This window comes from Cydia splendana, chromosome 11, assembly GCF_910591565.1.
Source record: "Cydia splendana chromosome 11, ilCydSple1.2, whole genome shotgun sequence".
Lineage (NCBI taxonomy): Eukaryota > Metazoa > Arthropoda > Insecta > Lepidoptera > Tortricidae > Cydia > Cydia splendana.
Window position 1 is genome coordinate 12,726,512 of NC_085970.1, and position 14,930 is coordinate 12,741,441.

Consider the following 14,930-nt stretch of genomic DNA (forward strand, 5'->3'; position numbering starts at 1 on the left):
ACTATTTATTACCTCAGGAGCTTATAACACATACATGTTGCTCCAAAGTAAAAAAAAATCGTAGTTTGTTAATTTCTTCGTAACCGCTACACCGATTGTTATGATACTTTGTATACTGGTTCTAAATACCCTAATGCATATGGGTCAAACAGATCACTGTGTTATGTCTTTCCTGTAGACATACACAAGAGTTAAGGGCTAGAAAGGTTAATTTTCTTATTTAACCCTTATCCACGTGAAAAGGTCCTCCTTTTATTTACAGAACTATGATAAAATCATTACTTACATGCCCACAAGCTGTTAACTATTGCCCACAGGAGAGAAAACTAGTGTGTTATCGCGAACAGTACATTTTTCTCTCCTGTGGGCAATAGTTAACAGCTTGTGGGCATGTAAGTAATGATTTTATCATAGTTCTGTAAATAAAAGGAGGACCTTTTCACGTGGATAAGGGTTAAATAAGAAAATTAACCTTTATAGCCCTTAACTCTTGTGTATGTCTACAGGAAAGACATAACACAGTGATCTGTTTGACCCATATGTACATTTCGGCTTTGGCTAGGGACACCCGGTATAGAAGAGTCTTTGACTCTTCTATATTTTCTATCGTTCTAGAATACTTTGTTTAAATATGTGCCGAAAACTTCCCTCTGCCAGTACAAAAGTGAAAAAAACCATCTTTAGCGACGTCCACAGTTGGTCATCAATTTCAATTTGCGACGGCTTCCGTGACGGTCGTGACGGATTTACAGCGCCCTGAATTAGGGCAGCGGCGACAGGGTTAACGTCATGGTACGTTACTTGTCGACTAATGGTATTATACATTACTGATGGGTGTCGTGTACACCATATATTTTAACTAGGTACGAAATTTGATAGAGAAAGACAGGTTACATGTTGATTAATATATAGCATGGTTTCCTAGACCCCCCTGCAAATCACTTTGGGCCTTCTAACACCATAACCCCTTGATTGATCCTGTATATGTTAGAACTTAAACTTAAAATTATGCCAACTACGCTATTACTTATTTTCATTTTAATCAGAACAAATGTACTGAAGTTATCGTAGAACAAACTATCAAAATCAAAAAACTTCGAAATGCCGGAACATGCCCCTAGCCAGTTTTCTATGTTAAATCTAAGAACTTCGCATCGCTTTTCTCGCTCGTTCGACAAGTACAGTCGCCATCAGAAATATCGGAGCGGCCAAGGTGTTCACAATATCTGAACACGCACTCTAACGCCTTGACAATAGAGTGCGTGTTCAGATATTTGTGAGCACCTTGACCGCTCCGATATATCTGATGGCGCCTGTACTTAACAGTCCTATTAAGTATTTAATTATGTGCTTTTACAAGTATGTATTAGAACTGTGTTTTGTACCATCGAACGAGGTCAGACGTCTGACGGGGGTCCTTGTTTCACGCATCGCCGGACCCCGGGATTTATTGATGGTCCTACGCTTGCTGAATTTATAGCAGTTTGTGTTACTGACACTATTGGAAGAGCTATGAAAACTATTATGTTTATTTAATTTATAAACTCTAGGTACAAAGATATATACCTACCCATCAGTTGCACATATTTCGTAGATTTTTTTTGTAGCAGATTTGATTAGGTACATTTTATTAAATTAACTTTATAAGACACACCTATAAACTTCTTTAAAAGTTGTTATTCAAGTTTAGATAGCGATCAGAAGGCTTGTTTTTCAAACAAATTTCATACCTAAATGATTACTATTTATTACAAAATAGAGAAAAAAAGCATATTGATCATGTCTGAAAATATCAAGAGGTAAATGCTACATTTGTTCCCATCTCGGGTCTTATCTCCAAACATGCAAACGTCAATTTGGCTCCACCTAGACGTACAAGAAAAATACAACCTTATTCTGGTATATTTAAGCTCCCATTACAGTAGCAGTCTTACATACAATATTCAATATTAGAGCAGCATAAAGTTTGTAGCATCACGTAGGATCAATTCATCAGTAAAAATGATGGATCATTCGTTGGAATTTTTTTTGAGTGTTATTTCACTCGAAAATAGTCCCTGGGTGGCTGTTTTTGGTGATCGAATATGCGACGATGTTTTCCTTCACCGAAAAGCGACTAGTAAATATCAAATGATATTTCGTACATAAATTCCGAAAAACTCATTGGTACGAGCCGGGGTTCGAACCCGCAACCTCCGGATTGAAAGTCGCACGCTCTTACCGCTAGGCCACCAGCGCTTCCCGGAGTTTATTTCCCAATTCACTAATATTATGAGAGATGCCTGGATTAACAACAAGGTCCCGGCAGAATGGGCACTCACTAAACAGGTGCCTATACCAAAAAAATCACATCCTAAGGCTATAGGGGACTTTAGAAAAATATCAAGTTGTAATGTAGGTTACAGAATTTACGCAAATTTCTTATTATAAAAATTAGACGCCACAATAAAACCACTAGGCAATTACCAAGCCACATTTCTAGCTAATAGATCCACTGAAGATCATATTTTTACCCTGCGCCGGGTCCTAGATAAAAACTGGAGGGAAGGTACCAGACTGTTTATCGCAGCACTGGATATCGAGAAAGCATTTGACAATGTTGATCTAAACGCACTCAGGGACATTATATATATGTACTCACGCACGAACGCCCCCCTCACCAATAGGGTCGTAAAAGCGTGCATGAACGAGAAAACGTTTATATCATAGTGCGGACAGTGCTCGGAAGCGGTCCAGAAAGGAAAAGGGGTACAGGGCTGTCCACTGTCTCCTCGGTTGTTCACCATTTTAATGGATGACGTACTACGCACGTTAGAAGAAGAAGACAAAGCTGTCAGACTGGACCAAGACAATGAAATCCAGCTGCCATTAATATTGTCCTACGCAGACGATCTAATTATACTAGTCCCATGTATATGTCGTAGGCCGATCTTACGATCAAGCAGATTGTAATGCTCCTGTGTAATGTTTTGACGATAGTCACATCAAACCAATATATAGGTAGGATAGGTTCGTTAGGTTGCTTCAAATGCCCGAAGGGCAAACTGCCCAGAAATAGGAGCCCCGCGTAGCGGCGCTCCGTCGACTCAGAGAACGAGTCAAAGATTTTCACGTTTCACGATATGCCTAGGAATTTCACGACATACCTGATCTTACGATCGGCCGCCGACATATAGATGTCCTCGACCATATAGTAAGGAAATTAAAAATCCTATTAGACACCGTAGGCCTTATGATAAACGTAACAAAAACGAAATTAGTGGGTGTGTAATGTTTAATATAATTATAAAAAAACTATCATACATTTGTTATAACGCCATTTGATATATTATTATATGTTATAATGTAATTTTTATTATACGTTTCCTTTATTATATTGTGATTTCATCTAAACTGTCATTGATATAATGCCTAGTGTAATATAATTTACAAATAGTATATAGACATGTTTTATAATGACATTTGTTATATTATATTTTTGTATAAAGTAATACTTCATACAATTTTATCAAGTATAAATACATATATTGTATGACATTTTTTTTTTTTTTTTTTTTTTTTATTTAGAAAACAAACAGCCTTTTACAAATAAGTCTTACAAAAATTATTAAAAATAGGCCTAAAGTTTCATATATTACTAGGTTGACTATTACAATAAAGGTAGTAAGTTACTTAATTATAAATTACCCGAAGGTATAGTTGTGAATACTACACGCAAATAAAATAAGAAAACAATGCAAAATATATACAGATGATGGCACAAATTAATTAGAATCAAAAGTCACTTAAGTTTTAACAGGTCGGATTCGGAGACGATACGTATTACCCTCGAGGTGTCACTTTTACGCAAAAAGATTTTACATTCTTTCACCCACACATAAGCATAGTTGAGCTCAGATTTTACTTCGCGTGCACGCTTTAACAACAACTTATTAGCGGGCGTAAGGTGCTCGTTCAAATAAACGTTGGTCGAAGGCCCGTCGATCCCGGCGTCAGCCGTGGTGATGCCACGGCGTGCGCGGGCCGCCGCCAGCAGCTCGTCCCTACGCGCGCGCCGGGTGAAACGGACGATAATCGAGGGCGGACGAAGATTTTGCTGCTTCGCATCCGTAGAGAAAACTCTAATACGATGAATACAATCAATGTCCGATTGCTCAAGGACAAAGCCAACCTTGGTACATATGTTATAAAGTATGGTACGCAAATTTTCCCCTGAACGTAACGGAACGCCGGTGATCTCCACGTTATTTTGTCTTCCATACTGGTCGCGATCATTATTTTCTTTTTTTTTGAGGCTTTTTTGTCATATTTAATTTACTGATAACGTAAAGTTTTACATACTTTTTATAACTAGTACGCAGCCCTACTGCTTTTGCTAGCTATTTTATTCTAGGGAGGTCGCAGTTCTAACCTTTTTTTTTTTTTTTTTTTTTTTTTTTTTTTTTTTTTTTTTTATAGAGGGGAAATGCATTACGCATACCACCCAGGCGCGGGGACGGGCCTGGATGGTTATGTGGGACTCCCGTATAGGCTAATGAGGCCCACGGTATACCCACTAAAACCCCTCTTGGCCGGCTCAACGCTATATGGCGAGGTCACAGGGACATTGCGGCACTCTTCCGCAACCTCGCCAGCGGCCGTCCGGACTCCGGACACAACTCTGGACGAAATTTCATATTCCCCCTACCTCCCTAATTGCGCGCCATTATTACGGCGTGCTCGCCATCCCAGGGACCCTTGTGTAGGCGACAGACGTCCCCGAGCCTATCGCCCACAGGAACCCTTAAGGGGGAAGTCGGCGGTCATATGCGAGTCGCCGTCGCCCCACGCGCTTGCGACGTATCGGCTGGGAAGCTGGATCGTCTTCCCTACCGCGCTCCGCCATCTCTTTCTGCGCCATGACCGCCTCGCAGAAGTCCAGCACAGCCTTCCACGACCTGTCGCTGTCCACCATGTTTCGGACCACGGAGGGCAGCGAGAGGTCTTGTCCCACTACAGCGCTTAGAGTGCGGCGCTCTTCTTCCCAGGCTGGGCACACTTCTAGTGTGTGTTGGGCAGTGTCCTCCGGGCAGTCGCAGTGGTGGCATATTGCAGTTATTTCTCTTCTGGCTCTGTCCTTAAGATACCTCCCGAAACATCCATGTCCCGAGAGGATCTGAGTCAGTCGGAAAGTTAAGGCACCATATGTCCGGTCTAGCCACTTTTTAAGAACCGGGCGAACCGCTTCAATAGTCAGACGGCCTGCGCTAGGGTGCGCCAGCCTCTGCTCCCAAACGTCCACCATTTCCAGTCTAATGGCGTCTCGTCGTCCTACAATTTCTCTCGGTGCTGGCAAGTCTCCATTGTGATGCGCCTCCTCGCGCCAACGGTGAACCGCTGCGAGGGCTCTCGCATCTAAGTCCCATGGTAAAGTCCCTGCCAGCACACATACCGCTTCGAAAGAGATCGAACGGTACCCTCTTATGGCTCTAGTTGTAATTGCCCTTTGAGGCGCCCTTAGTAGAGCTACCTCCTCTCTCTTTAAAATGTCTGCCCAGACTGGGGCTCCGTACAGGGCCATGGATCTGACGACCCCCATGTACAGCCGTCGACATGACGCTTTGGGTCCCCCCGTGTTTGGGAGTATACGCCCTAGAGCGCCAGCTGCTCCCAGCAGCTTCGGCATCAGGCGCTGAAAGTGGGCGCGGAAATTCCACCGGCTGTCGAGTGTGAGGCCCAGGTATTTCATTGTGGACTCGACGCCGATCCGGGTTCCACCCACCACTATATGCGCATCCGGCGGTGGCGCGTTGCGGGGCCCGTGGAAACATAAAGCTTCTGATTTTTGTAGGGCCACCTTTAGTCCCAATCGCCTGATCCGACCGACGACGTGAGCGACTCCTGCCGTTGACAGTATGGCGGCCTCCCTAAAGGTTTTCCCGCGAGCTGTCACCAAAGTGTCATCGGCGTAGCAGGTGAGGTTTACGCCTCGCAGGTTTGCGCCTCTCAGGACCCAATCATATCCAATATTCCACAAGAGTGGCCCTAGGACCGACCCCTGTGGAACACCGCAAGACATTGGATATCTTGCCCACTCTTCCCGTCCCGGGTAAGTGACGGACCTGTCCGAGAGGTACGCGTCGACTGTCCGCCTTAGATATTCTGGTACCTGGTGATACCGCAGCGCCTCTTTAACGCAGCCCCAAGGCAACGAGTTAAAGGCATTGGCAATGTCCAGGGACACTGCCAAGACTACCTCGCCTCGGGACACCGCCTCGTCAGCGAGAGCCTTAACACGCTGAATGGCGCCCACTGTTGAACGGCCGCTGCGGAAACCAAACTGGCAATCTGCCACATCAGGTCCGACACGAGCGAGGTGCTTGATGAGACGGCTGGCTATTATGCGCTCCAGGAGCTTCGCAATCTCATCAAGCAGCACTATTGGGCGGTAGGCAGATGGAGAATCTGCCGGGCGTCCTTCCTTTTTTATGAGAACCAGCTTGCCTGTCTTCCACTGCCGTGGAAACCTGGCTTGATGAAAGCAAGCTGAGAACATTTGCAGCATTCGTGATTCCAGAGCCTTACTGGCCAAGACCCAGGCCCGACCCGGTATGCCGTCAGGCCCAGGGGCTTTGTTTTTGGCCTTAAGTCTTAGCACAGCTGCGCCAAGTTCATTATCAGACACGTCGGGTATCTCCTCCTCGTCACCTTCAATTTCAGCGGGGGGTGCCATTGCTGGCGGTGCGAAGTTATCGCAGGCCGGGAACAGCGCTTCCACCACATTTCGCAGTAGATCCGGCTCGAGACTTCGCGTTAGGGGGGGAGCCCAAGGGCGAAGTTTGTTTCGGACCATCTTATATGGTCGCCCCCAAGGATCATTATTTAACATATCGAGCATTTCCCGATATGAGCCCTCCTTTGCCTGCTTTATAGCGATCTTCAGGCTTTTTGCACGCTCTCTATATGTTGCATATAGTTCTGTCTCCCGGGCAGGATCCCGGAGCCTGCGCCTTCGCTGATGACTATAAAGGCGCCTCGCCGCAACACATGACTCTCGGAGTTGCGTGAGCTCCGGAGACCACCAGTAGACCTGACGTTTAGGAGGAAGAGGCTTGGCTCGGGGCATCGCTGCATCGCAAATGTTCGACATTGCTTCGCCGAGCCATTTCGCCTCCTCGTCTACATCTATTGGATACGCCGGAGTCGGGTTCCATGCCTGGACCTCAGCAGCAAGAACCAATGCCTCTCTGTCTAGGCGTTTTAGTGCCCATCTTGGACCGTCACCTGGCAGTGACTGACTAATTGGACCGCTCAGAGTACCTGGGAGTGCGGAGACCCTGAACTGTATGTAACGATGGTCGGATAAGGACTCTACACTCTCAAGCACCTCCCAACCCTGAATACGACGGGCCAAGGCAGCATTAACAAAGGTTACATCGACAATGGAACCACCCTGTATTCGAACACATGTGTCGACAGAACCCCGATTGACAACCACCAGACCAGCCGCAACTGCCCACTCCTCTAGTTCCCGCCCACGTACATCCGTTGCTGGGGATCCCCATGCGACGGACTTGGCGTTAAAATCACCCGCAACAATCACGGGACGCGGATTACAGCGACCAATAACCGCTCCTACTTCTACTAGAAAGGCTTCAAATTCGGCCACACTCCTATTGGGCGAGAAATAAACACTGACTACTGTGATGCCACCAAGGAGCGCGGCCACAAATCCCTTCCCTTTTTCCACCTTTTCGAAGGGCGGTAAGCCAGTAGATGTTTGAGTTATAATCGCCGCCGTGCCATCGTAGTCCCCAGCCCAATTGTCCCTTTGGGGGATGTGGTATGGCTCGGAGAGGATAGCCACATGTGCCAACCACTGCGCCATGCTCTGAAACAGGAGATCCTGAGCATCGAGGCAGTGGTTGAGATTCACCTGCACAAATTTTAACGCCATTATTATGTGGTTTCCATTGGCGCTGCCTGCTCACCCTCGACCGCATCAGTGGCGGGTTGGTGGACGGATTGCGAGGGGGCTCGGGAGCCATCGCCATTCTTCTTCCCCTTCTTGTTGGTTTTGGAAGCAGAGCATGTCTTGCTCCCAATTGTGTGTCTTGCCGGTTTATTGGCCGCCGCGCAAACAGCGCAGTGCGGTGTGGCAGAGCACGTGGCCGCCTTATGGCCGGACTGTCCGCAGCGGTAGCACAGGTCGCTGCGGTCCTCTTGAGCCTGACACTGCGCGCGGACATGGCCTGCTTCAAGGCAGCGGAAACAACGCATAGGCTTTTGATCCAGCAGTTGGACCCTTGCCGATACCCATCCAACAATCAGTCGGCCGCTGTCAGTCAACTTTTTAACCACCGTAATTGGGCAGCGGACCCAAATGGAACCTAGGCCTGAGAAGTCCTGGCGGATTTCGCCACACTTTATTTGGTCTATGTGACACCCACCCACTTTGACCACGGCTTTTCTCACATCCTCAGGCGTGACAGAGTCATCCAGCCCTGAGATGCGGACTTCAGCGGTTTTTGTAGGCCTGGAGACTTGGACAACCTCGTTATTTAATTTCTCCCTCAATTTATCCGCGAGAGCATCTGCTTTCTCGCTGCTGGTCGTCCCGGGGACCTCAATAATGGTAGCCCCTGTGACTGCTCGTTTGAACCGGACTCCCTCGATCTGTAGTTCCTTTAGGTCGATTTTAGATCTAGCCTCCTTAAGGATGTCCGCGTAGGTAGTTTTACCTCCCTCAGCTTCCGGCTTCAGCGTGAGGACAATCGCCGCTGAGCGTGGAGGGCGTAGTTTACGTGCCTTCTTGGGGGCTGCTTGCTGCGTTGAAGGACTTGTTGCCTTCTTCTTTGTGCCCTTTTTAACCACCTTTGTCCATGTCTCGTCCACGTTAGCCGGAACAGGTGGTAATGGACGAGGCTCACGCGGTGCATCCGCAGGTTGAGCCGTCTTTCCCTTCTTCTTCTTGCCCTTTTTTGCTGCCGTTTTCTTCCCCTCATTCCCAGGAGCAGAAGATGGTTGCACACCATTGGGTGCCTTTGGTTTATTTAGCTTACTAGGTCCAGCGGTAGGTTGTTCCGTCAGGACTGGGCGAGGTGTTGCAGCCGGCCTGTTGTCCTTCTGATATGCAGGTTGGGCCGTCTTTTTTGTTTTGTCTGCGGCCAGCGGTGGCCGCACAGTTTTAGCTGGAAGGAGCCTGTCCTCTAAGGCTTCCAGGCGGGCGTTCACCATTGTGCCCACGTTCATCATTATCGTGCGCTCGGCCTCCTCTTGGGACACGTTAGATGGTGCCACGAGCGACTGCTGTGAGGCCGGTGTCAACGGGGATGGGGCTGCTCTAGCGAGTCGCAGCTCATTTCTGAGTTCTTCATGTTCCTTTTGAAGGTCCGCTATTTGTGTTTGCAGACGGGAGACAGTCCGCTGTAGCAATTTGGTCTCATCCGTGGTGGTGCGTTCTAGCATCACTTGGGCGAAATCAGTAATCGCAGTGGCCGCATCCTTCAGCTTCCGCTGGTAGGTGCCTTTTAAGTTCCCGGACGTAGCTACCACTTTTTTAACCACGGCCACGCTGTCAAGAACTTGCTTGTTAAGGTCCGACATTAGCTGGCTCTCTACCTCTGTACCAGACGCCACACTTCGCTCCACAGTTGGCCGCATGCGGATGGTCATGCATTCCAGCTCTGCCTCAGCCTTTTCCGCTTCTTGCCGCCGGTATTGCTCCTTTGCTGCTTTGTAATCTTCTCGGGTCTTGGCCATACCCGCGTACTTGCCAGTGGTTATGGCGTGATCACGACCCCGCTTTGATGTGGGCTGCGTCTTTTTCTTCTCGGCGGTCCCGTCTGATTCCGACCCAGAACCGCTCAGATTGCGTTTCCGCAAAAACCGTCGGTCACTGTCACTCAGTGAGTCGCAGCTCATGGCCGAGTCTGACTCAATTCGCTCATCTCTATGCCAGTCTATCAAAGCTGACTCTTCTACATTTACCTCGTTTTCACCACCACAGGCTTCCGTCTCTTTTTCTTTTACTGACGCAGTCTGCAACTGCGTGGAGCTACTCTTCGGAGCTGGAGAGTCACAGCGGGTTAAAGACACGCGGATGTCTGGGAGCGATCTCCGGCTCCTCAGTCGACTCCGTAACCCTGTACTCGTTAAGGGCTCCGAAAGTTCACCCTGTGGGGGAGTTACCGTCGTTGGCAACTCCGCCGTGGCTGCTCTAGAATCTTTTGGGGTCAATTCGCTGTCAGAACGACCCTTTTCTTCTCGCGACGGCGAACCGCCACCCCTCAGCCTCAATGCACCCAAATTACCATTCGAGCACTCTCCCGCGTTCACGCAAAGGTCGTTGGTGTTGGAGTACGACAACAGGTCGCAGTCCTTCACCACCCATTCAATAAAGTCCTTATTCCACGTAGCATCAATGTCCATATTCGTTTCGCCAAGGTTGTGTTCACGGAGACCGGCAACCTGCCGGCCTACGAGGCGATTGTTGCCCACCCCTGCATACGGAGGGCAGCCGGTCACCGAAGTGAGCGGACGGGATTCCTCCTTTTGGAGACCCGCCAGGGGACTTTTTTCGCAATCAGCCTTCATTGTACTTTACCAATGCTCCACATCGTCGTCTCTTTTTTCGGGGGTGAGCTCCCCCGCACGCTTGGCACTGGACTCCCTCCAGCCATGCATCCCATCGGCACGGTCCGCTCACCTTAGGATTGGGGATTTATTATAGTGGTTTTCTCCACGCAGCGCTACTCTCAATGAGCAGCGCCCCCGGCCCGCTCAGTGCGGGTTACGGGTTGCCCGACGGGGGGCCGAAACCCATCTAGCAGCCACATGACTGTGACCGCCAGACCCGCCGCGCCGCAAGCCTTGAAGGCTCGCCATCCCACGCCGCCAAGCGGCCGCTGGCCCTGAACCGGGCCCCGACAACAAACGATGCAAACGCACCACCTCCAAGACGGCTGCATCCCCTGACACCTCAGATTAGCTGAGGCATCTCGGGAGCAGCCATCTACAACAACACGGCACTAAAGCCAACGCAGGAGAAGACTCGACTGCCATAACCACTCTGTGACTGGTAGTTCGCAGGGGGAGAATAGCAAGCGCGCAACTGAGCGGCTATCCTCCCCCTCCCAGGGTGCACCACGAGGAGGTCTACCAATCCCGCACCCCTCGCAGTTCTAACCTAACCTAACCTAACCTAACCTAACCTAACCTAACCAATTTTTTCACGGTTTTCGTTCTACGGGGGCCGCAGTTCAAACCTAACCTAAACCACTTTTTTGCCAGAGTATTGTATTCTACGGAGGGTCAAAGTTCTAACCTAACCTAACCCTCCTTTTGTTAGGTGGTATTCGTTTGTGCGGAGTCACAATTCCAACCTAACCTAACCCATTTATGTCATGCAACTATTATGCCACATAAATAATTATGTGTAGTCACTTGTTATAACAAATAATATGCTTTAGAGTATGTAATAATTATGACAATGTATATTAGACGAAGTGTAAAAATACCTTATGACCATTATACCAATAATAACATTATGTATACCGTTAATTAGGTATTACGGTAGTATGCCATTTATTACGTTATTCAAAATAACGATATATCAAACTATAATATATGAAAAGTAATTATAACAAATGTAATGCACCCCAAATTAGTAATAAGAGACCCAACAACAGTCACATCAACCGAACATCAGATTAGGTACCTAGGAGATGCACCCATACAACCAGTAAATGAAATTAAATATCTTGGCACTTATATCACCTCAGGTCATGACAGGAGAGCTACGATAAAGACTCGCTGTGACCAGGCTGTAAGAAGCTCAAAGATACTAACAAGATTTATTAAAGGATAAGAAAATTGAATGGAAAATAGCTAGGCTAATGTACAAAATGTTCATCTCACCTGCCATGACGTACGGATTAAATGCAACCGCCCTGACCAAAGCTAACAGAGCCCGCCTTAGGCGATACGAAAGACACATTCTTAAGGAAATGCTGCTAGTAGCCAGGGACACCCCGAGGCAAAAAGTTAATGAAATCCTGGAAGGGAAAACAATTACAAAAATCATTAAAGTCCGCCGGCTCTCATCCTACGGGCACACACTTAGACGAAAAAACCCTCACCTACTCCACGCAGCTCTGGAATATAAAGAGAAAAAGAGGAAGGAGGGACGCCCGATATATACCTACGTGGGAGGACTCACTTAACCACGACATCCGACACTATACTAACCGACCCCGATCCTATTGGGAGCACATATCGGAAAACAGAAGCAGCCTAAAGAAACAAGCGGAAAAAATATACCAACAACCGGAAACAGACACGGAACCAATATTCATATGCATTGTATAATTTAAGAAAAAGGGTTAACCCATCTGCAGTGCTAACTGCTTACCATGCCTTTGTATCATCCACTTAGAGTGGATACGGCATAATATTTTGGGGCAACTCTACAGACCAAGAAATGGCATTTCTAGCTCAGAAAAAGTGTGTAAGATCCTTGTGTGGTATTAGCTTTGAAGAATCCTGTAAGCCTAATTTTCAAAATCTTAAGATTCTAACTCTTCCTAGCCTATATATATTTGAAATGTGTGTTTTTGTGAAATGTAACTCCCATCTATTCTTAAACTTTAGAAGCTCACGATTACGGGGTAAAATATTACATTCTGTTATACCCAAAACGATGCTATTCCAAAAAAATGTGGTCAGAATGGCCCCAAGAATATTTAATAAAATACCACAAGACATGCAATTACTAGAGCTCAATCAGTTTAAAAAAGCCTTGAAACTGTTACTGATTCGAAAGTGTTACTACTCAATAAAAGATTTTTTAGATGATAAGGACTTGTAAATACCTATTATATTTTGACATGCATGTTCTCAACATTTGTAATATTTGTATGCCGTAAGGCGCCACATAGTGAAACTGACTGAACTGTAACACCCTATAACCTATGTTGGACAAATAAATAATTTTGTATTTTGTAGCGGTGGCGGCACTAGTGGTAGGATATCTAATACGGACCTAGCACGCTTTGATTAGATCAGAGACTACGTAATAAAGACAAGATGAAGAAGGAGCCCGGGAGGGGGGGGGGGGTGTTATTATAAAAAAAAGCAGTCATATTTCCTCACAACCAAGTATTTATTTCACACCAAGTATAGTATCTATCTACCCCATGCTGACTTCACGATGCCTTGTATTCGGGTCGGCTAAAAATTTCCCGTCTCTCCTACTATCCTGACTGCAAACCCTACACTCCAGTCCTATCTACTGGGTGCTCCGGTGTCTCGGGCAGGCTGCGGGCAGAGGTTGTTGCGTAATAAGCCGGTTTGCACGCGTACTCTGTTTGATTTCGCGTTTGAGGCTTAGCCGGTGTGAAGTGACGCTGACACCTCCATTGCCTCGATGCCGCTTAGGTTGAATCAGCAGTATCATGCGAGTTTACAGGGCTATATGCCTCAACTTCGCCTCCCCCCTGTAGTCTCCTCGTCCTAGTCCTTGCTGCAGGATCTGCTGGCTGGAGTTACCCCTAGTATCAGTATCAGTATCAGTACACAAAACATTCGGTTAACTTAACCAAACTAACTTTCCGTAAAACTTTATTGTAAAATATTATATTTTTCAATGTAAAATGTACTTCAAATTTCACTCAGCTAAATTTAGTCTGAAAATAATGAAGCTGAGGTAACGTATCTACTCGTAACATGAGATAATTTTAAACTGAAATTAGTGCCTTCAGCTCAGTGGCTTTGGCAAGGCTTGGGCAATTTTTGTTTAGTATAGTATAGGAATGGTAACTAAGTAATTTCAGTTTATTATGTGTGCCCATTATTTACTGAAAAATCAGCCGTAATAAGTCGATTTCCAAATTTGCGTAAATTTCCACTTAGAAAAACTTCGGAAACTTCTCATATTTTTGTATAGGAATCAAAATTTTCCGTTTCCACAATCCTGTAAAAATATCCTGGAATTTCCGTGAACTTATTCAACTTTTTCGAAACATTCCGAAACTTGCATATCTAAATCTGTGCAATGCATATCTTTCAAAACCGACTACAGTAGTATTCTCCTATATTGCAAATGCAAACATGCAAGTCGCAAGCTTAAGAGACCAAAGCTTAAATAATAATCGCTGTCTGTCCAGGCCGATAACATTTGGGACGACTCTCTCTATATTCATAAAAAAATCTACCCGACTATGCGCCATGTCCAGTAACCCTGGGGGCTTAGCCAACATCAAAATCATACCTCGACAAATGCCGATCGATAAGTAAAAATGTATCGGGATTACAGATACAACGAAAAGTCACGTAATAATTTTCATACACTATTTCACTTTATATTGGCGTTTTTATAAAATAATTGGCTAGGCTAGACCCTGGGCCCGAAAATTGTCACAAATCATGCAGATGTTATTTCACCAACTTGACAATTAACACCTGACACTGGCAATTCATGGACATTTCTGGGTCGGCAAGTAATGATGGTGACATAGACATACGTGTTGAACCAGCATATTATGGTGAATCGGCAACCCCAGGCGACATCTATCAGCGTGGTGAAACCGGGTCTATAGGCGCGAGCGAGACGCACAAGGGAATGATATCAAATTCAAGATATCATTTTGTCATCAAAATGTACGTTAGAACTGGCCTCCAGCAAGCGTATTATGGATCGCTTTATCCACATTTATCCACGTGATAAAATAACTGTCACTTTTTAACTCTGCGGTATAGAAAGAGACGGACACGGTTTTATCACGCTGTCACGTAGACAAAAACGACCATCATATGCGTACAGTAGGCCTATGAAGGTGGTCGGCTCTTTATCATTTCTCACCATGCCTGTCACGTTCTAACAATAACGTAAGTGCGAAAGTGACGCATGACATAACAGGTGATAAAAATGCAACCATGATACCCGCTGCTGG